Source organism: Lactuca saligna, chromosome 5 (assembly GCF_052625555.1).
Source record: "Lactuca saligna cultivar CGN05327 chromosome 5, ASM5262555v1, whole genome shotgun sequence".
Taxonomy (NCBI): Eukaryota; Viridiplantae; Streptophyta; class Magnoliopsida; order Asterales; family Asteraceae; genus Lactuca; species Lactuca saligna.
This window is the reverse complement of record NC_136421.1, coordinates 137,557,270-137,580,206: the sequence shown is the minus strand read 5'-3', so window position 1 is coordinate 137,580,206 and position 22,937 is coordinate 137,557,270. Positions and strand designations below refer to the sequence as shown.

At 40.2% G+C, this 22,937-nt stretch overlaps 1 pseudogene across 1 annotated transcript in view; it reads right to left on the bottom strand.

Moving 5' to 3' along the window:
• The window catches only part of LOC144996884 (cytochrome P450 98A2-like), a 31,652-nt pseudogene extending 21,330 nt beyond the window's left edge, over positions 1-10,322 (bottom strand). The window contains exon 1 of the transcript XR_013659661.1: positions 9,525-10,322. The product of XR_013659661.1 is annotated as a cytochrome P450 98A2-like (transcript). The remainder of the gene's footprint in view (positions 1-9,524) is intronic.
• Between the last annotated feature and the right edge of the window lie 12,615 nt (positions 10,323-22,937).

The window sequence follows — 22,937 nt, the reverse complement described above, 5'->3', positions numbered from 1 at the left end:
CTTTGTATTTCTTTCTTCTCCTTTGCATCGATTACAAATGCCAAGTATGATGTGCATCCTTTGGACAAACATTTTCTGGCTTTCATCAGAGAAATGATTCCAGAATTTACTCTACGTTTGTCCCCGTACACCATAAATGACTCTTTTCCACGTGGATTTACTCTCACTATCTTCTTCTTGCATAGTATTTCGACATCGTTGGCGCTAAGCCAATCCATTCCCAGTACAATGTCGAAACCATTCAACTCAATGGGTAACAGCTCCTTGTGGAATTCGTTTCCGTTCAAGTCGATGACGATGAATTTAATATAACCGCTAATAGTTATGAATTTGCCACTGGCAATTTCTACAACTAGAGCATTATCAGGTTTATCTATAGGCAATTCTACTATTCCACCAAATTTGTGTGATATAAAGGAGTAACTCGCTCCGAAATAAAAAATATATTAGTAGGCTATGCATTTACAAGAAAGGTACCTAAAGCGAGATTTGTTGCATCCTTTGTGGCTTCCAAGGTCATTTGGAAAGCTCTCACCTTCAGCCTTGGTGAATGCTAGGCCTTCCTGCCTCCTTCTTTGGGCAATCTTTCGAGATGTGCCTTTCTTCGTTACATCCATAAGAAACCCTCTTGTTAGATGTACACTCATTAGCATAATGCCCAGTCTTTCCCCACTTGTAGCAAGTCACCTCATTGCTACATTTCCCGAAGTGTTTCTTTTTACACTTCTTGCACCACTTAGCTTCAACTCCTCATCCTCTAAATTTCTTCAAACCATACTTTGAGAATTTTCTCTTCTTATTAGACCTTGAAGATCCTTCAAACTTTCTATTTTCGCCAACTTCAACTGTGTTGGCGATTCTTCTCTTAACCATCTCCTCAACAGACTTGGCAACCCAGATAGCTGCCTCAAGAGTAGGTGCCTGGCATACTGGCACAACGTACTCCCATGGGAGTCCCTTTGCATACTTATCAATTTTCGTCAGCTCGTCAGGTACAATGCGCAAAAGCAAACTCCATCTTGTTTATGAAGGCATTGGTGTATTCATCAACGGACATGCTCCCCTTCTTTATTTCAGGAATTGGTTCTCTAGCTCTAGCAGATTTTGGGCTAATTAGAACTTGTGTTTAAAGTGTACCAAGAACTCTGTCCAAGTCAGTTGTAGTGGCTTGTTGGGGATTATGGTTTTCCCCAGAGTGTTCACCAGCAAACATCGCCAACTCTAAACTGACGCATTGCATATGTGGTTTGTAGCTTGCCCTTGCAACCACTCGTTTTGAAGGCTAACTCCATATCTGAGATCCAATTAATTACTCCGATTGGATACTCCTTCCTAGTGAAAGTCGATGGCTTGCAAGTTGTGAAGTCCTTATACTTGCACTCGTTCCTCTCGATTCCTTCATCTTGGTCATTGCTCCTAACCACTAGTGGTTCGGCTTGACCAACGACACTACTGTAATTTCCTTCTTCCGGCTGTCTGTTTTTTAGTTCTGGCTATTCAACATGCATAGTAGGTTCTTCCATATTATTTAGCAGCATTTTCCTCATCTTTTCCCTCTATTCGGCCATTATAGCCCGAATCATGGTTTGTACTCCTGACATTGTGATTGGCTCAGGTGTAGCTGCTTGTACGCTCAATCACTTGGGGTTGAGGCTGCTAATTCCTATTTCCGTTTGTGTTTCTGAATCCACTTTGGGTTCTCGCCATGTCGATCTATACACCAAAGTAGGAGAATTTAGATCTTTATTTACGATGGACGTTTAAATCTTCTTTGTCACTCTAAAACGTTATATGCTAGTTCGAATATTATCGTCGAACGTTTAGAAATCTGAACACATAATGTTTCCAGATCCGGTCGACAACAGACCATATATTCGATCAAATAATAGCATATACGACATCTTTATAGCTATAACATAAATCATTTAGCACATAAAACCATTTTAGGCATTTTTCCCTAAAATAAGCTAGTGCTCACGTCTAAAATATAGTAGACACTCATATCACAATTATCACTTAGCATTCTAGGTTTAAGTCTAGAAATCCTACAAATTTGTAGTTCGCTTAAACTAATGCTCTGATACCAACTGTGATATCACCAATTTCACGGCCAGAAAATACCGATTTTTTTATGCTTTATTTGAAAATCATAGTATTTTTAAAAAAATATGTTGCAGAATTTGTTTCCAAAAAATATGATAGAGAATTTATCAAAGCATTTCCGAAGAAATGGTTTTCATTATATTAAAAACCTCGGGATGTAATTGTCAATACATATCAAAAGCATAAACAGAAACAACAGAGGCCTTACAACATCTATTTATTCTAGTGGCCTATAATCCATTGATCTCTCATCAAACCATCCCTCGTGTGCTCTCATGCCACTACCTGTATGCAAGAAACTGAGTGGGTCAGGCTTGGGAGCCTAGTGAGCACCGAGGGTTTTCAACCAATAATAATTATGTTTATTAATTTCATCAATTCATTCAACCCGATTACCCGTTAATGTTATCCTCACTTTATGTCCTTAAAGCATCTAATTCAATAAACCTAGCCTAAGGATTTTCATCGAGATGGACAACATTGCTCAGGGGATTTCTCAGCAATTTATGTCAAATAAGGCAATCACGAGGGGGATGGAGTACACCTGGTGAACTCTTAGTTCAAAAACACGTATAGGTTGCGAGCCTGCCAACCTTCCACTACACTGTCTAGAATAGTCCGTGGTCGTCATCTATACTCCACTAGATGATTGGATCATCGTAAACATTGAGGCCCCTCATCATTTTATTTCATCACACATCGAGTATTTCATCTATCCATATTCTACCCAGCATATACGTAGATAATATATATATATATATATATATATATATATATACACACACACACACACATTTTAAATCATTTAAAACATGTATAAATCTTTCATCCAACATAGATATCAAGAACACAGATAATATGCACACATAGCATGTAATTCATATTAAATACTTCATATCTATTTGTAAAATGAAAGAGACTATGCACTCACTTGTTAATGTGGTGATTCCAACTTGGACATTGTTTCGCTTCTTAACAATATAATTTCCTTCGACGAAACCTACTATTATTACCACTAGATTTTGATCTAATATTTATCGTGACTATTTACGAGCGTTATTATTTTATAAGTGTTAAACAATAATTTTCAACCACTATGTACAGACAGGGGCCAGACATAAAAAACCGGAGGACATGACCATTTTGGCATTATAGCACTTCTGAAATCCAACAACCCTATGCGGCCCTTCAAACCAGATTTCGCGTACCGCGTGTAGTGAAAAGATACTATAATAACACCTGTTTGTATTAAATTTTATAATATATATTGTTTATAAGTTCATAATAACGATACTAAATTTAAACATAAGCTATATTGAAAGTATGGTAGGTATAACTCACTTACCAGGAGGTTTGCTAGAAACCGGGCTCTGCGGGGGCAGAACTTTCCGAGCCGAAACACTCTTTTTCTCGGAGTCTTTTGGTGCTAGCTCCGGGGGCTTTCCTCTAGCACTTAGAAGATACTAGAGGTTGGGATGGCTTAGAGAGAAGTTCAAGAGAGAGAGAAATGGCTTTGGTGTGGAAAATAATGGAGACCCTCACATGGTATTTATAGGAGCTGGAACCTCGGTTACGCTGGGCGTACTCCTCGGAGTACGCTGGGTGTACTCAATACGCTACTCGTATGAGGCGATGCTCCGCGTAAAAAGGGACAGGTGGTGAGCTTCAGGTGGGACGATGTGGAAGCTCTGGAGCTATGCATTGCGAAGGTGCGGGGCGTGCAAGATATGTATGCGGGACGTACCTTGTACCCTCACAAGAGCCACTTCTGTCTTCTAAAATGCGTAACTTTCGCATACAAGCTTTGTTTTCGATGTTCTTTATATCCACACATAGGTGGCGACATAATCTACAACTTTCGTTTAGATTCTGTCGACTATTTTTGAATTTATTTTTAAATTATATTTTTAACAGGCCGGGACAGGTAAAGTCCATTAAAAATTCATAACTTTGTCATCTGACATCTGTTTTTGTTTGTCTTTTTGCTGTTGAGCTCCTATTCACGAGATCTTTCTCATTCAGGTTGTATCGGCTAAAAACTGGTCAGTCTAATATTCGAATTTCGGGCTGCATACTGTTGTGAAAAATCTTAGAAAATACTTCCTCATACGAAGTCAAACTTGGGCGTTCTTTTTATGTACGCTCTCTGTTTAACGTATACTACGACTTTCATATAGATCACTAAGGCTACAAAATATTTCATCGTAAATTCACTTTTACATCACACAGCATCGTGCCGGTTTTGTCGAGAAACTTCAACAAGCCATAACTTTTCCGTTATAACTCGGATTTTGGCGTTCTATATATATCCGGAATCCATGTCACGACCACTACAACTTTCTTCATAGATATTGGGTTTATCTATTATTTAATTTTTGATGTTTTTTTTTAATTCTTAATTTATGAGATCTTATAAATAAGTATAATACACATGAAATCACATAATATTCAAGCAATTCCTCTTTATTGCTTAGATGTAGGTTACAATAGCTGACCCTAACTATTACATCATTATGCTAGTGCTTAGTCTAGAAACACAGGTGTTACATGTAGCTGTTGCTTGATAGCACTACATGGAGGCCTCGCTTATCCCTTGGCTAGATGCTTATGAATTGAGTTGTCCTAAGGACAAAACTAATTGACCTTGATTTATACCAATAAATAGAGCATCACCTCATCCATGAGGAGGATTTGACCCTGAGGCATCAGCCTCCATGATGCTCATACACTTCCACTCCTCGCCAAGATGGTTTTCTCTGGCTAGGAGAAAAACCATCCCATCTCGTATAACGACCTAATTTAATCGTAGGAGCCTACTCCAACAGTACAATACATGTGGCATTTCTAACGACTTTCTCTTATGATGATAGCTCGGGATCTCACTAAGGACTCGGTAACGGCACCATTCCTTATTTACGATCTAGATACGACTTCGAGATCCACACATACACACACACACACACACACACACACACACATATATATATATATAAGGGATGCTTCACTTGAGATTAAAAAAATACAAATCTTAAGATTCAACCTCAGCCACATATTTCTCATTTGCCGCTCTAACGCTCCAGCATACCGTCAACAGCGGGTTATGCCTAGTTATAAATGATTATGTGGCAGAGAGGTATAATCATATATGATTATACATGTTTGTACGTATATGTCTAATCATAAATGATTATATATATATAAGCCTGTTCACATATTGAGTAATCATATATGATTATCACGGTAGGTGGCAGAAGAGGTGCGATAATAAAGGTGGTGGTGGTATAAGTGATGGTGGTGGTGGTACTGGTGGTGGCGGTGACGATTGTGGTGGTGGGGAAGGTGGTGGATGTGAAAGGAACGAGTAACGCTACATAATAAGTTATGATTATAAGTGACTCGGCATGCAGTACGTCGATGGATTAGAACGGCATATGTGAAATATGTGGCTGTAGTTGAATCTCAAGATCTCTATTTTATTTTGAATCTCATAATCAACTCATCATTTTTCAACACCAAGAACATCAATCTTCTCCAAATGGTGCGTCTAGGCCATATATAAGCTTAAAAAAGATATAACGATTTTATTTTATTTAGTTTGTTTGTTTTTTGTATGACTACCGATGAGCACAATCAACAGTTGTACGGACTACTTATGAGCACAATCAGCAGTCATATGGATGCTAATGAGCACAATCAGCAGTCATATTGATTGTTGATTGCTCATCAGCAGTCCATATGTCTCCTGATTGTGCACATACACAGTCCATATAACTGCTGATTGTACATACATGGAACTTTTAAAAGTAAATAAAAAAATGTCAAATCTTTTCTTAAGCTTAGATTTGGTTTAGATGCACCATTTAGACAAGAATGGCATTTTTGGTGTTGAAAAATGATGAGTTAATTATGAGTTCGTAAGTTCTCACAAATCTTTTAGTACGTTAGAGGGTTAGAGCAGTAGATGTGAACTATGTGGTTGGAATTGAATCTTAGTATTTCTATTTTGTTTTGAATATCAACGCAACTTTTATATATATATATATATATATATATATATATATATATATATATATATATATATATATATATATATATATATATATATATAGGTTTGGGTTAGGTTCAACAAAGAACCATTTTAAACCTAAGAACTAAAGAACCAACCTTTTCTCAACTTTAAGTACAAGTTTTTCATTAATCAAACTAATAGATATATATATATATATATATATATATATATATATATATATATATATATATATATATATATTCGGTTGGGTTGGGTTCAACAATGAACTATTTTTAACCTTATAACCAAAGAATCAATCTTTTCTCAACTTTTAGAACAAGTTTTTCATTAAAAAAACTAAAAATAAAGATATTCATAAGTTTTTATCTTTCATCCATTGAAATCAAATTTGATTAAAAAAATTTGATCTGTTCAGATTCACATTGTAAATTTGTTCAGATTTACATTGTGAATCTCTATAAATTCACAGCCTATCAAATCTGTGCAGATTGATACTGTGAATTTTTGTAGATTCACATTGTGAATTTGTGTGTATTCATATAGCGACTTTATAAAAAATTAATCATTTATAGTGCAGATTCATGATGTGAAATTGAACAGATAAAAAAGCAATATATATATATATATATATATATATATATATATATATATATATATATATATATATATATATAAAATTTGATATCAATGGATGGAAAGATAAAACTTTATGAATTTCTATATTTTTAAAAATTTTTGTCGATAAATAATAAGATCTAAAACCTAAAAAATAATGGTTTCTTGGTTATAAGGTTTAAATTGTTTCCTTATTGACCTTTTACCTATATATATATATATATATATATATATATATATATATATATATATATATATATATATATATATATATAGAGAGAGAGAGAGAGAGAAAGAGAGAGAGAGAGAAAGAGAGAGAGCTACGTTCAAGTGTTCAAAGTAATTATTATATAATTGTATGTATAAATATGGGTCAATCAAAATTAAATAAAAATTTAAATAATTAAATAAATAAACAATGGTATTTTAGTATTTTGATAAATAGCTTCCACAAATAGTCCCTGTAATGATGCTAGCATTCAATTTTAACCTAATTTCTTTTCTTATATATAGCCATCATTGTGTTCATCACCTGACTAACAGATCGGGCAAAGATGGAAGAAGGCAGGCGAATGGAATATAATGAGAGGGGAACACGAACACAATAAAGGGGTGCAAAGGGTTGCATTTGGTCGATCGATTTGCGAGGAGGCCATCTTCGGAATCGACGAGGCCGAAGCAGTGAAGTTGGGAAGAATCTGTGAAGCCCTCTTCCTGCTTTGATGGTGATGTGTGAAGGGGAAAAGAAAGCATCGACTTTGTAGATCGATGGTTCGGTGGTGGCTAAGAGATTGCAGGGAGTGAGCGCTTCCAGTGTTTGGCCGACAATCCTTAGTTGCTTCTTCTCGTTGTCGACAACAAAAAAAACCGGGGAAAAGCAACAATAGAAAATGGTGGTGAAGAGATTTTTGGTGGCTAGTGTGGATTCAACAAAATAAGGTGAATGTGAGTCTTCCATGGGAATTGAACAGGTTCAACAACACATGTAACCTTCTTGCTCTGTTATTGTTATTATTGTTATTATTTTGTGATTTAGAATCCCCATTATGATGATGAAACAAGCAGAAGGGTCGAGCAAGGGGGTGTTTGTTTGATTTTTATTTTGTTTTTCTTTTCTTTGTTTAGACAAAAAAAATCAGTTGAGTGTTGATGGATTTTGGGTTTGATTGTTCTTGATAGAAATGGATAAATGGAATGGATTTCTGGGGTTAATGTTTTACAGAAAATTATTTGTTTTCCTTGACGGAATTCGATGTGGTGTTTATTGCTTGAAATTGCCATGGAAAGAAGATGAAGCAATAAAAATGAGTGGTTGTATTTTCCATTTGCAGGTATACATGAAATCAAGAACAAGAATGTTCTTGTTTTCTTGGCTAGGAACGAAACGAGAGATATCAAAGCAAAATATGGTACATATGAAACTTACAACATTCTACTGGAATGGAATCTTGAATTCTGATTCTATCATAATAGAATCTTGAAGATGAATATTGTATGGGATAAAGATGAACAATAACCACCAATCTTCCAAAAAGAATGGATTATTCTACCAGAATAATATACAATATAATGAAAAAAATATATGTAATAGTATATTCTGGTAGAATGATTTATATATTGTGTTTTTTTTTTGTTATTAATAAGTGAAACATTCTCATAGAATAGTATATATATATATATATATATATATATATATATATATATATATATATATATAAATTCTTTTCTAAGAATGTAATGAATTTTTTTTAACTTGTATCCAAAATTGTATTATTCTTCAAGAAGTTCATTAAATCAAAATATGTATATTATGTCAGAATGTGTATTCTTGTATGGTTCAATCATATTTATTATTTTTCAATATATTGATAAACATATCCATACAATCAGATTTTTAAAATTAATAGAATCTATTTTCCCTTAAAATATACAATTTTCCTTTTTTAAATTTATGTTAATTGACTAAAATACCCTTAGAATGAAATTAGATGACATTTTTTAATTATCTCTAATTTAATAATATGTATTATTCTCTATCCAAAAATACTTAGTTTGAATAGAATAACTAAGCATATATATATATATATATATATATATATATATATATATATATATATATATATATATATATATATATATATATATATATATATATATGTGTGTGTGTGTGTGTGTGTGTGTGTGAGATTCAAATTTTGTAACACTAAAAACCGCACTGCACTAAAACTTTAGGGTTTTGTAAAACTAAAAAACTATCATCCATTTTTATTTCAATTTTGATTTATATTATATTTTGGTTTTATCTTTTTATTTTATTTGCGATTTGATTTTTGCCCACCCTACCACACCCCCATCAACAACCATTACATCCTTATTCAAAACATTCCAATCAATTTCAATTAAAACAAAATTTGACTTTTTTTTTTTAAGTTGGACAAAATACAAGATAAACTGGAGTAATTGGCAACATTTTTTATAGGGAACCGATTCGTACACAACAAATTTTCTCCATATATAACAATTTGTTTTTTAAATTGTTGTATTGTACAATTCTATTAAGCATGAAATGTTGTGTACGGATAAAAACTGTTTTGTACGAATCACTTCATTTTTAATATATCTTATCGCTTATCAATACATACAACTTAGTTATTTAACGTACCATAATTAACTATTTAGATGTAATAAACCTATTTGTTATCAGTATAGTAAGATTTTTACCAATTTACGAAAACATAAAACCACGAAAAATGATTTTAAAAAAGAATAGACTTACCAGGATGAGTACAGTCCTTGAAAATAGATTCCACCATAGCCCTAACTTCATCTTCCCTAATTGGTCTTAGAGCTTCAAGCCTCTTCCGTGAAAACAATTCAAGTGTACATACTTTCCGAACCTTCACATAATGTGGTCCATAATCCGCCCAAATCAAATCCTGCCCTTCTCTGCTAAACTTCGCCGCCGATCTGCTCCGGTGCCGATCCGCCATTTGTTGGTCCTTTTCCTTCAGTACTTCTTTTGCTAACTCACTGTTGGAAACGATAACGTTTAGAGTTGATCCAAACCAAACGGAGATGATCGGACCATATTGCTGTGCCCACTCTGCGTAGCAGCGGAACCTGACCGGTTTGACGTCGTAGAGGTTTCCGACGATTGGCCATGGGCGTGGGCCCGGTGGGAGCTTGAATCGGCGTTTTTGGTAGAATATGTAACTAATGTAAGCTAGGAAGAATAAAGGGAAGAAAAGAGACAGGAGTAGGAGGGTCATGGTGGCACACGGTGGTGGAGGGAGGGCAATCGAAATGTTAACGGAGGAGTTGCTGAAGGGTAATTTGGTTTTAAATCGGTGGAGATTGGATAATATTTTCAATATATGAATTTCAACATGTACAAACGTTACATAGATTTTGGATCTGGTTTCATGCTTGGATCAAACGTTATACACATTTGGGATTTGGCTTCATGTTCGAATCAGACGTTACATGGATTTAGGATCTGCTTTCATGTTTTAATAATGCTTTTCCTGCAAAAACACTAACACTATAATTTGATGATACGGTGGGATATAATCACATGAATGACAACCTAGCTGGGTCTTACAAATATGAGAATCATATATTATACAAATATATGAGTTTATTAAAAAAATTAATATCAAGTTTTTAAACTAAACAATTTTCAAAATAATACTTTTATATGAATACAAACACTATCATTCTATGATGAATAAGAAGTTAAAAAATAAAAAAAAAAAAAAAATAAAAAATAAAAAAAAAAAAAAAAAAAACTATTAACATATTGTAAATAAATGTTAGAATCACAAATTTTTAAATGTTTTCTTAAACACAAAATATAAAACATTAAAAATGTAAAATAGAATTAAAAAATGATGATTTTAGTTTTTAAATATTAGAAACTAGGTGTGAAACCCGTGTATTACACGGGTTGATTAAAAAAGTTAAATATAAGGTGTAAATATTAAGTATTTTTTAAAGTAAAATTTTTAAAAAGATATAAATGAATTGATGAATAAGTAATTCAATCTATACTAATAAAAAAATTATTATTATGTTTTAAAAAAGCGTGTTGAATATGAATGTGTAAAAATTAACTATTTTTTAAAGTAAACTTTCGAAATAAATACAATAAATAGAATAAACCACAACAATCATTTATGTAATTTGTCTTAATTAATCTATACTAATAAAACTAATTAATATAAATTCACAAATGGAATTCATTAATATATTCATAGAAATAAGAATTCACAAATGGAAGGTTTACTATATACATTAACTCACATTAATTACTATGATGTAACATTTAATAGGTAGAAATTGAATAAAAAAAGGAAAAAAAATACAAAAATAACAAGTGGAAAAAAATAATTTTAAAATTATAAGAAAATAACATGTGTCAATTTTAATAAGAAGTTGATATTTGGCAAAATTATCTTTATTTATTAGGGTAGATGTGAAAGAGGATTTAAAAAAAAAAAAAAAAAAAAAAGAAGGTCGTGTACATGGGTTTTTTCTTAACTAAACTAATCAGTCAAAAACATTATGTTTGAACATGTTTGATGGGTATGAAAGAAACATTAATGTTCAAATCAATTACAACTCATGTTTAAAATTTGATATGTTTCCAATTGTTGAAACTAACATCACTTTTTATAAAAATTATCAACGATATGTAAATTTTGTATTTAACCTACAACATTGACAAAAACTAAATTCTCGACTTTGAATAAATGAATTACATGGCTATTAAATAACTAAACCAAAAACACATAATATAAGAATTACATGATTGAACCATTAGCTGCTAGTTTTACAAGGTGCTTGTTTACCCCATATAAATGTTAAATTAAAGAGATATATATATTTATGTTATCCAGCAACATCAACTTGAAAGTAGACACCATAGCCGCTAGTTTTACACAATCCTCTTCTTCAAAAGACATTAGTTGGTTTTGGAAGAACCTATAAGCGGAGAATATATAAGTTTTACTAATAAATCAGAGCAAAGAAATGATGATCTAAGTTGTAAATGGTTTCCGTTTATAACTAAGAACTGTTACTTGATCTTCGGGAATCATGTGGCTAATCAGATATCAATGAATTCAAGTAACATTAGAAAAGCGTTCAATGATAATCTAAACCTTCATGGTTAGATATTGATGACATCGATCTAAACAACTATAACATATAACTCATAAAACAATAATCTTCATGTGTATGAAAACACACATTAATATATGTACAAAACAACTAAATTCGTGCAGATTTGAAAACCAATCGTATAAAATAATAATAACTTACGAACATAATATATATTTGTAGATGTATATAAACGCTGAAGAAGTATCTCCAATCGCTCAAGTCCACCTGTTCCTACAAGAATAATGAGAATTTTTTTGACTTCTCTTAGAAATAAAGCTTGAATGAAGTAATTACATACCACCTTAACTTCTCAATGTATATCATTATTCAAATTCAAAATTTGTAGCCATATTGAGATTTCCAGGGAACAAAGTTATTTGTAGTGACATTTAATCTTCAACAATCAAATTAATAGCTAGTTACCCAAATAAGTAAACACCATTTGCAAAATGACAAAAAAAATAAAATAAAATAAAATATTCTAACTTTTTTCAATCCCTTTCAAGAAATTATATATTTTCCATCTAATCAATCATAAAATCCTGAGAATTTTTTTTTAGTTTTTCCGGCTATATTATAAAAAAGGGAAAATGTCACAAAAAACACTCTTTTTACACAGAAATTCGACTTTGACACCGTGTTTTTTTTGTATCAATTTTGACACTGTGTTTTCCAATTTGTTACAATTCTGACCACTTAATCGGTTAACCAGGTTACATGGTGACGTGATGTAACGCCTCAAAATTACCGGTTAAAAATTTCATTTTTAATTTAGGTGAAAACGTAAAACATCATTACAAACATTCATGATAAAAATCCATGTCTGAAAAACCGGTGACATCATAATCAGAATTCAGAGTACATCCCAGAAAATCTGTAATTCGGAAACAAAAGGCGTATGTGTGATATGCTGCTACCGCGCCGGCTCCTTTCCCCTAGCTGAAAGGTACCTGAAATCAAAACTGCAAACCGTAAGCACAAAGCTTAGTGAGTTCCCCCATAATACCTCATACCATGCAAGCATATAACAAACAACATTCAACTATGAGATACGGGCCCTGCCCACACTCGTGAAGATACGGGCCCTGCCTACACTTCGCTATCTGGGAGATACGGGCCACGCCCACACTCGTGAAGATACGGGCCCTGCCCACCCTTCACTATCTGGGAGATACGGGCCTAACCCACACTCCACTCTCGCAGAGATACGGGCCTAGCCCACACTCAACCGCCAACTCATACCATACAAGTATCACACAGACAACAAGTATAGACAGCTCTATCATACTAGCATATATCATAATCACTCAATTAAGAGATACAGGCTCGGCCCACACTCTAATACTAACATCTCGTCTATACGGGCCGGCCTTGGTGCCTTAGACCCGTTACTACTGAAAGGAAACTCACCTCGAAATGGTTGCTGGTGTGTGTGGGAACCGACTGCCTGCTGCTGCTGCTGCTACTCCGGAAATCCTCCGGCTGTAATTCCCACATATACTCAATCAATCACTATTTACTGACTTTTTGGTGAAATGACCCTTTTACCCCCGACCATGCCCTAAGTCAAAGTCAGAGTCAACTTCCAGTTGACCCGACTCGCCGAGTTGGCTACCCAACTCGTCGAGTCCATGTCCAAACGACTATCCAGGATTTTGTTTCTACTCGTCGAGTTAGGCGTTGACTCGACGAGTTCTCCATCCAAACTGATGTTCAAGTCCTTCATCCTACTCGCCGAGTTGTATGAACAACTCGGCGAGTTCCTCTTCATCCGATGAACACTTATGCTACGACTCACCGAGTTGTACGAACAACTCGCCGAGTCCGATCTTGATCTAAGGAGATTGCCTTGAACTCGCCGAGTCAGGGCATCGACTCGCCGAGTTCCATTATGGGTGAGTTTTGGCTACCAACTCACCGAGTCCCTCCTGGACTCACCTCACGACTCGACATAACAAAAAGGGGGCAAACCCGGAGACTCGCGACTGGACTCGCCGAGTTAGATGAGCGACTCGTCGAGTCCGTTCCATGCAAGAGCTAAAAATGCAATTTTGCTCGAATCCAATCCATGTCATTCGTAGATCTGGGCTCCTAGAGCATGAATAATACTTAAAGTTTCCAACTTTACGTGTAAATTTCCATCTATGGGGTTTTTAGGGTTTGAAATGCACCAAAAGAGTAGATCTAAGGTTTATGTGCAATATGGGCTCATAAAGGTAGTGGATCTGAGCTCCTGGAGCTCAACTATGCTTGGATCAAGAGACCAATCGGCTTATTTCGGAACATTATGCACATACAAGCTTGGGGAATGGCTCAAGAATGTCTTAAATGAAGCAATAAGCATGGAAACAAGGGAAAAACGAGATATACCTCAGTGGAACTGCTGAGAGAACACAATGGTGCTTGGATGGCTTCCCCTTCTTCTAGATCTACTTCCCTTCTTCTTCAAAACCTTCAAAAACACCAACACTTACTTCAACTCTTCAAAGAACAAGCTTAAATGAGGGTTAGGAGCTCTGGGGGGTGAATGGGGGCTGGCTTGGGGCGGATATGTTGCTTAAATAGGGTGCAAACCCCTGAAACTTAGGGTTTCATCCAACAGCGGTGACTCGCCGAGTCCAGGATATGGACTCGCCGAGTCGCCAACTTAAACGTGTCCCGGGTCTCGTCCCTACTCGGCGAGTCGGACCTATGACTCGCCGAGTCCAAGGCTTAAAAAGGAAAAATACTCAATTAAGATTTACATACCAGGAACCAGGCGCTACAAATCTCCCCCACTTATTTTAAACTTCGTCCTCGAAATCTGCTGCTCGATCCTGGAACAGCTCGGGGTAATGCTCCATCATTTCATCCACCGGCTCCCAAGTCCACTCCGAACCCTTCCGGTGCTGCCATTGCACCTTCACTAACTCCACCCTTTTGTTCCTCAAATCCTTCGACTTCCTGTCGAGGATCGCGACTGGGCGCTCAATGTAATTCAGGCTGTCGTCAACCTGAATATCCTCCAACGGCACCACTACTGAATCATCCACTAAACACTTCCGCAGCTGAGAGACATGGAAAGTGTTGTGGATCTGGTTGAGCTCGACTGGCAGCTCCAATCTATACGCCACTTTGCCCACCCGGGCTACCACCCTAAACGGTCCGATAAATCTCGGGCCCAATTTTCCCCGCTTCCTGAATCGAATGATGCCTTTCCAAGGCGACACCTTCAAGAGAACCATATCCCCGACTTGGAACTCCAAGTCGGATCGACGCTTGTCGGCGTAACTTTTCTGCCGACTCTGAGCAGTCTGAAGTCTGCTCCGAACCTGTTGGATCCTCTCGGTCGTCTCGAGCACCACCTCGGTGCTTCCCATGACTCTCTGGCCAACTTCACCCCAGCATATCGGGGTTCTGCACCTCCGCCCGTAAAACATCTCGAATGGTGGTCGGTCAATACTCGCGTGGTAGCTGTTGTTGTATGAGAACTCAACTAAGGGAAGATAGGTATCCCAGCTACCACCGAAATCTAACACACATGCCCGCAACATGTCCTCCAAAGTCTGGATGGTCCGCTCGCTCTGACCATCCGTCTGCGGGTGAAAGGCGGTGCTAAAATGCAAACGAGTGCCCAACTCGTCATGAAACTTCTTCCAAAATCTGGAAGTGAATCGCACATCTCGGTCTAATATTACTGACACCGGCACCCCGTGCCGCGATACTATCTCCCTGATGTAGATATCGGGAAACTTCTTGGCCGAGATGCTCTCCTGGATCGGAATAAAATGGGCGCTCTTGGTCAATCGATCCACGATGACCCAAATCGAATCTACTCCGCGCGCAGTCCTGGGAAGTTTTGTGATAAAATCCATCGTGATGTCTTCCCATTTCCACAACGGGATGTCCAACGGCTGCATCTTCCCATGCGGTCTCTAATGTTCGGCCTTGACCTTCCTGCAGGTCAAGCACCGTTCGACGTACCATGCCACATCCCGCTTCTTGCAGGGCCACCAATAATCTAGACGAAGATCCCTATACATCTTCGGCGCCCCAGGATGAATAGAGAATCGGGACTTGTGCGCCTCCTCCATCAAGATCTGACGCACGCCTCCATGATACGGCACCCACACCCTGCGGTGCAGTGTCAATAGTCCTCGGCTATCATAATCGAAGGAGGAAACCTGACCCACCATACGTTCGCTCTTTCGATGTTCCTCCTTGATAGCCTCCTGTTGAGCCTCTCAGATCTGCTCCAACAGATCAGTCACCACGGTCATCCTCATGCACATACCATTGATCGGCGCCGCCGTGCGGCTAAGCGCATCGGCCACCACGTTGGCCTTTCCCGGGTGGTAAAGGATCTAACAATCATAATCCATCACCACGTCCAACCATCGATGTTGCCTCATGTTTAGATTCGGCTGTTCCATGAGGTACCTCAAACTCTTGTGGTCCGTGTAAATGGTACATCGAACCCCGTAGAGGTAATGCTGCCAAATCTTGAGGGCGAAAACCACTGCCCCCAACTCCAAATCATGCGTCGGGTAGTTCGCCTCGTGAGGCTTGAGCTGCCTCGAAGCGTAGGCAATGACGTGCCCTCTCTGCATCAATACCGCGCCCAACCCTGAAATAGACGCGTCACAATAAACCACAAAGCCCTCCACGCCCTCTGGTAGGGCTAAGATTGGCGCCTCGCACAATCTCTGTCTCAGTGTCTCGAATGCTGCCTGCTGCTCGGGTCCCCACCGAAAGACCAGGGCTTTCTTCGTCAACCGCGTCAGGGGTACAGCTATCTTGGAGAAATCCTGAATGAACCTTCGATAATAGCCCGTCAATCCTAGGAAACTCCGAATCTCAGATGGAGACTTCGGAACCTTCCATCTCATCACAGCCTTGACCTTGGCCGGATCGACCAGAATCCCGTTCTGGTTGACAAGGTGTCTGAGAAATTGCACCTCGCGCAACCAAAACGCACACATGGAGAACTTGGCATACAAGCTCTCCCTCCTCAGGGTCTCCAAAACCTCCCTCAGATGCTCCTCATGCTCCTCCCGCGTCTTGGGGTAAACCAAGATGTCATCAATAAAGACTATCACAGACCGATCCAACATCGGTCTGCATACGCGGTTCATGAGGTCCATGAACATCGCAGGAGCATTGGTGAGCCCAAACGGCATCACCACGAACTCATAGTGGCCATAGCGCATCCGAAACGCGGTCTTCTGCGTACCCTCCTCCCTGACCCTCATCTGATGATAACCCGAACGCAAATCAATCTTGGAGAACCAAGATACTCCCTGAAGTTGGTCAAAAATGTCATCAATCCTTGGGAGTGGGTAACGGTTCTTCACCGTTACCTTATTCAACTCCCGATAATCTATACACATCTGGTGCGACTCGTCCTTCTTTTTCACAAACAGAATCGGCGCTCCCCAGGGTGAACTGCTCGGCCTAATGAATCCCTTATCTAGCAGCTCCTACAGCTGCGTAGATAACTCCTGCATCTCAGGAGGAGCCAACCGATATGGTGCCTTGGCTATCGGGGCCACACCAGGAACGAGGTCAATCCTGAACTCCACCTGTCGCTCAGGAGGTATCCCAGGAAGCTCCTCTGGGAAAACATCTGCGAAATCTCGCACCACCGGAACCTCGCTCACGGTCGAATTACCCGCCTCCCGGGTGTCCATTACGTACGCAACGTATCCTGCACATCCCTGCTGAAGGTAATGTCTATCCCTCGCTGCTGAACATACAGCGGGTCCGCGTTGTGGCTTCTCGCCATGAATCACTAACTCTCCCCCACCCGGGGTCCTGATTCGCACTAGCTGCTGCGCACAATCTATCACCACCCCATTAGGGCTCAACCAGTCCATGCCTATGATCACCTTGTTCCCACGCAACGGAATGGGAACCAAATCCACCAAGTAGCGCTCCTAGAACAACCGCAATACGCAGTCCCGAAATATCATCGATGCTCGCACCGATCGATCATCAGCAATCTCTACCTCCAAAGGGAAATCCAGCATGCCCGCAGACTCAGGAAACTTCTTGCTAAGCGCAAGGGACACAAACGATCGGGATGCACCAGAGTCGAACAACACTTGGACTGGGATACCATTCACATGGAACGATCCTAACACAGATACATATATCGGGCACATCTCAATATCATAACATCATATAAATAAACAAGAAGGAAAAGAATCATACCCGTCACCACATCGGGTGCTGCGCGTGCCTCCTCGGTGGTCAGCTGGAATGCTCGGCTCCTCACCACTGGAGCCTCTGCCTTGCCCTGTCGGCCATCTGTGATCCGTAGGGTCGCTGGGGCTGGTGCCTTTACCGGCGCTGAACCTGTCAACTGGGGGCAATCGTCCTTCTTGTGGCCCCTCAGGTTGCAGTGGAAACACAGTAACTCAGATGTCCGTATCGCCGCAATGGGAGTAGTACAATCCCTGCTAAAGTTCCCTGTCTTGCAACACTTGTAGCAGCCTTCTGATCCCCACCGACATGCTCCCTCATGTGTCCTGCCACATTTCCCGCAGCGGCCCGGTTCCCCTTGGGCTTTCGGCCTCCGATCTGATCCCTGGGACTTCTTTCCTAAAGTCCCACTCACCTGACCCGCCTCTGCTTTCCTCTTCTGAATGTGCTCTAAATCAATCTCCCTCTCCCTCGCCATGGCAATCTTGGACTCCAGGGTAGGGCAAGCTGAAAAACTAACATGCTCTCGGATGTCGGCCCGGAGCATATCATGATAACGGGTCCTCCTCATATACTCGTCACCTGCATACTGGGGCACCAACAAGGCCCTCTCCCGGAACTTGGCGGTGATCTCCGCCACAGTCTCAGTCGTCTGCCTCATATCCAAAAACTCCCTGCCCAGCTGCTGATGCTTGACAGCCGGCGCAAACTCTGCCCTGAACCTGGTCACAAAGTCCGACCAGGTCATAGCCTCGATAGCTGAGGCTCCCAAGGAGTCACCCACTGACTCCCACCAGTCTCGAGCTCGATCCCGCAAACACCCTCCTGCATACCTCACCTTCGACCCCTCGGGGCAGAAACTAGTCAGCTGTGTAGACTCGATGTCTGCAATCCATCGTCTGGCGGCAATGACGTCTTTCACCCCGTGGAAATCTGGCGCACCACTCCCCCTGAAGTCCTTAAAGGACAGTGTGCGAGATCCCGACTGGCCGGATGCCATGTCGCTCCTAAACGCCCTGAGGCGATCCTCCATCAGCTCGATGATCCCTTCCTTGATCGACCCGAAGATAATGGGGGTCGACTCAAGGATACCCCTGGTGATCTCAGACGCGATGAACTCGCACAGCCTCTCATCAACTGGCTCGGAACCTGATCCCGAACCCGACCCCTCTCCTGAACTGCCAACCGCTGGCCTCAGGCGTAGTACCACCATTTTGAAATGCAAGAAATAACAATTGTTAGCGATACTAATACCCCTGGAGGGATCCTACTCACTACAAGTTTCCCGGTCTTATCTTGGCCTTCCTTGGTTCGGGTACGGATCCTCTGCTTTCAGTAGTACGGGCCCATACTACCTTCCACATCTATCTGTACCTTCTTCAAGGATTGCCTTAAGTCCACCAGGTCCTTTCCACTACCGCTAATCACTGCTACTCTTTATCCTAGGCTTACCTTAGGAAACCCTTGACCTCACCCAAACCAGTCCTCAGTTGTTGAAGGCCTTTTGGTGATGTCAATTAACTATTAATTGAATACAATCACATGTGATGAGGCTCGGATAATCCTTCGAGTAAGGGATTCATCCCTACAATGGTTAAGACTCAAACAAGAGCTACGCAATAGGGTCAAATCCAACACTTTGACTTTATACGACCCTGATCACATGTGACTTTAGCGTATTCACCTAACAGTTAACTCCCATCACTTCAAAGCCCACATAGCACAAAGCAAACAACATTTGGACATAAGGAAAACAATCTCAAGCCACTCTATCCTCGCCGAGAGCACTAAACTAGCATACAATGCTAAACTCGTACTATTAGGAATAACCTAAACATGCTACCCTACTGCTGTCTACTCAAACCTAGCATGCAATTCCTTCATATACTTAAGCACATAAAGCAGGCACATAAGGCATCACTCCTAGATCCTTATTCCCATTCTAGCATGCTTGTTCTACAAAAGTTGATAAACATAACATAAACTTGTATGGGTATTTTGGGGAATACTTACTTGAGCTCGGCCGGTTGCGCACATCACACACATTATTCTTTCTTAAAACCCTTTACTTAACCCTTTTAGAAACATTTTCTCTTTCCAAAATCTTTTAATCCCTCGATTTGAGTTCAAACACCCCCGAAGGTGTGTCCGAATCCCTCAAACCAGGGCTCTGATACCAACTTGTAACGCCCCAAAATTACCGGTTAAAAATTTCATTTTTAATTTAGGTGAAAACGTAAAACATCATTACAAACATTCATGATAAAAATCCATGTCTGAAAAACCGGTGACATCATAATCAGAATTCAGAGTATATCCCAGAAAATCTGTAATGCGGAAACAAAAGGCGTATGTGTGATATGCTGTTACCGCGCCGGCTCCTTTCCCCTAGCTGAAGAGGTACCTGAAATCAAATCTGCAAACCATAAGCACAAAGCTTAGTGAGTTCCCGCATAATACCCCATACCATGCAAGCATATAACAAACAACATTCAACTATGAGATACGGGCCCTGCCCACACTCTTGAAGATACGGGCCCTGCCCACACTTCGCTATCTGGGAGATACGGGCCACGCCCACACTCGTGAAGATACGGGCCCTGCCCACACTTCACTATCTGGGAGATACGGGCCTAGCCCACACTCCACTCTCGGAGAGATACGGGCCTAGCCCACACTCAACCGCCAACTCGTATCATACAAGTATCGCACAGACAACAAGTTTAGACAACTCTATCATACTAGCATATATGGTAATCACTCAATTAAGAGATACGGGCTCGGCCCACACTCTAATACTAACGTCTCGTCTATACGGGCCGGCCTTGGTGCCTTAGACCCGTTACTATTGAAAGGAAACTCACCTCGAAATGGTTGCTGGTGTGTGTGGGAACCGACTGCCTGCTGCTGCTGCTCCTCCAGAAATCCTCCGGTTGTAATTCCCACACATACTCAATCAATCACTATTTACTGCCTTTTTGGGTGAAATGACCCTTTTACCCCCCGACCATGCCCTAAGTCAAAGTCAGAGTCAACTTCCAGTTGACCCGACTCGTCGAGCTGGCTATCTAACTCGTCGAGTCCATGTCCAACCGACTATCCAGGATTCTGTTTCTACTCGTCGAGTTAGGAATTGACTCGACGAGTTCTCCATCCAAACTGATGTTCAAGTCCTTCATCCTACTCGCCGAGTTGTATGAACAACTCGGCGAGTTCATTTTTATCCGATGCACACTTATGCTGCGACTCGCCAAGTTGTATGAATAACTCGCCGAGTCCGATCTTGATCTAAGGAGATTGCCTTGAACTCGCCGAGTTCCATTATGGGTGAGTTTTGGCTACCAACTCACTGAGTCCCTCCTGGACTCACCTCACGACTCGACATAACAAAAAGGGGGCAAACCCGGAGACTCGCGACTGGACTCGCCGAGTCAGATGAGCAACTCGCCGACTCCGTTCCATGCAAGAGCTCAAAATGCGATTTTGCTCGAATCCAATCCATGTCATTCGTAGATCCGGGCTCCTAGAGCTTGAATAATACGTAAAGTTTCCAAACTTACGTGTAAATTTCCATCTATGGGGTTTTTAAGGTTTGAAATGCACCAAAAGAGTATATCTAAGGTTTATGTGCAATATGGGCTCATAAAGGTAGTGGATCTGAGCTCCTGGATCTCAACTATGCTTTGATCAAGAGACCAATCGGCTTATTTCGGAGCATTATGCACATACAAGCTTGGGGAATGGCTCAAGAATGTCTTAAATGAAGCAATAAGCATGGAAACAAGGGAAAAACGAGATATACCTCAATGGAACTGCTTAGAGAACACAATGGTGCTTGGATGGCTTCCCCTTCTTCTAGATCTACTTCCCTTCTTCTTTAAGACCTTCAAAAACACCAAAACTTACTTCAACTCTTCAAAGAACAAGCTTAAATGAGGGTTAGGAGCTCTGGGGTGTGAATGGGGGCTGGCTTGGGGTGGATATGTTGCTTAAACAAGGTGCAAACCCCTGAAACTTAGGGTTTCATCCAACAACGGTGACTGGCCGAGTCCAGGATATGGACTCGCCGAGTCGCCAACTTAAACATGTCCCGGGTCTCGTCCCTACTCGGCGATTCGGACCTATGACTCACCGAGTCCAAGGCTTAAAAAGGAAAAATACTCAATTAAGATTTACATACCAGGAACTAGGCGCTACAAATCTCCCCAACTTATTTTAGACTTCGTCGTCGAAGTCTGTTGCTCGATCCTGGAACAACTCGGGGTAATGCTCCATCATTTCATCCACCGGCTCCCAAGTCCACTCCGAACCCTTCCGGTCCTGCCATTGCACCTTTACTAACTCCACCCTTTTGTTCCTCAAATCCTTCGACTTCCTGTCGAGGATCGCGACTGGGCGCTCAATGTAATTCAGGCTGTCGTCAACCTGAATATCCTCCAACAGCACCACTGCTGAATCATCCACTAAACACTTCCGCAGCTGAGAGACATGGAAAGTGTTGTGGATCTGGTTGAGCTCGACTGGCAGCTCCAATCTATACGCCACTTTGCCCACCCGGGCTACCACCCTAAACGGTCCGATAAATCTCGGGCCCAATTTTCCCCGCTTCCTGAATCGAATGATGCCTTTCCAAGGCGACACCTTCAAGAGAACCATATCCCCGACTTGGAACTCCAAGTCGGATCGACGCTTGTCAGCGTAACTTTTCTGCCGACTCTGAGCAGTCTGAAGTCTGCTCCGAACCTGTTGGATCCTCTCGGTCGTCTCGAGCACCACCTCGATTCTTCCCATGACTCTCTGGCCAACTTCACCCCAGCATATCGGGGTTCTGCACCTCCGCCCG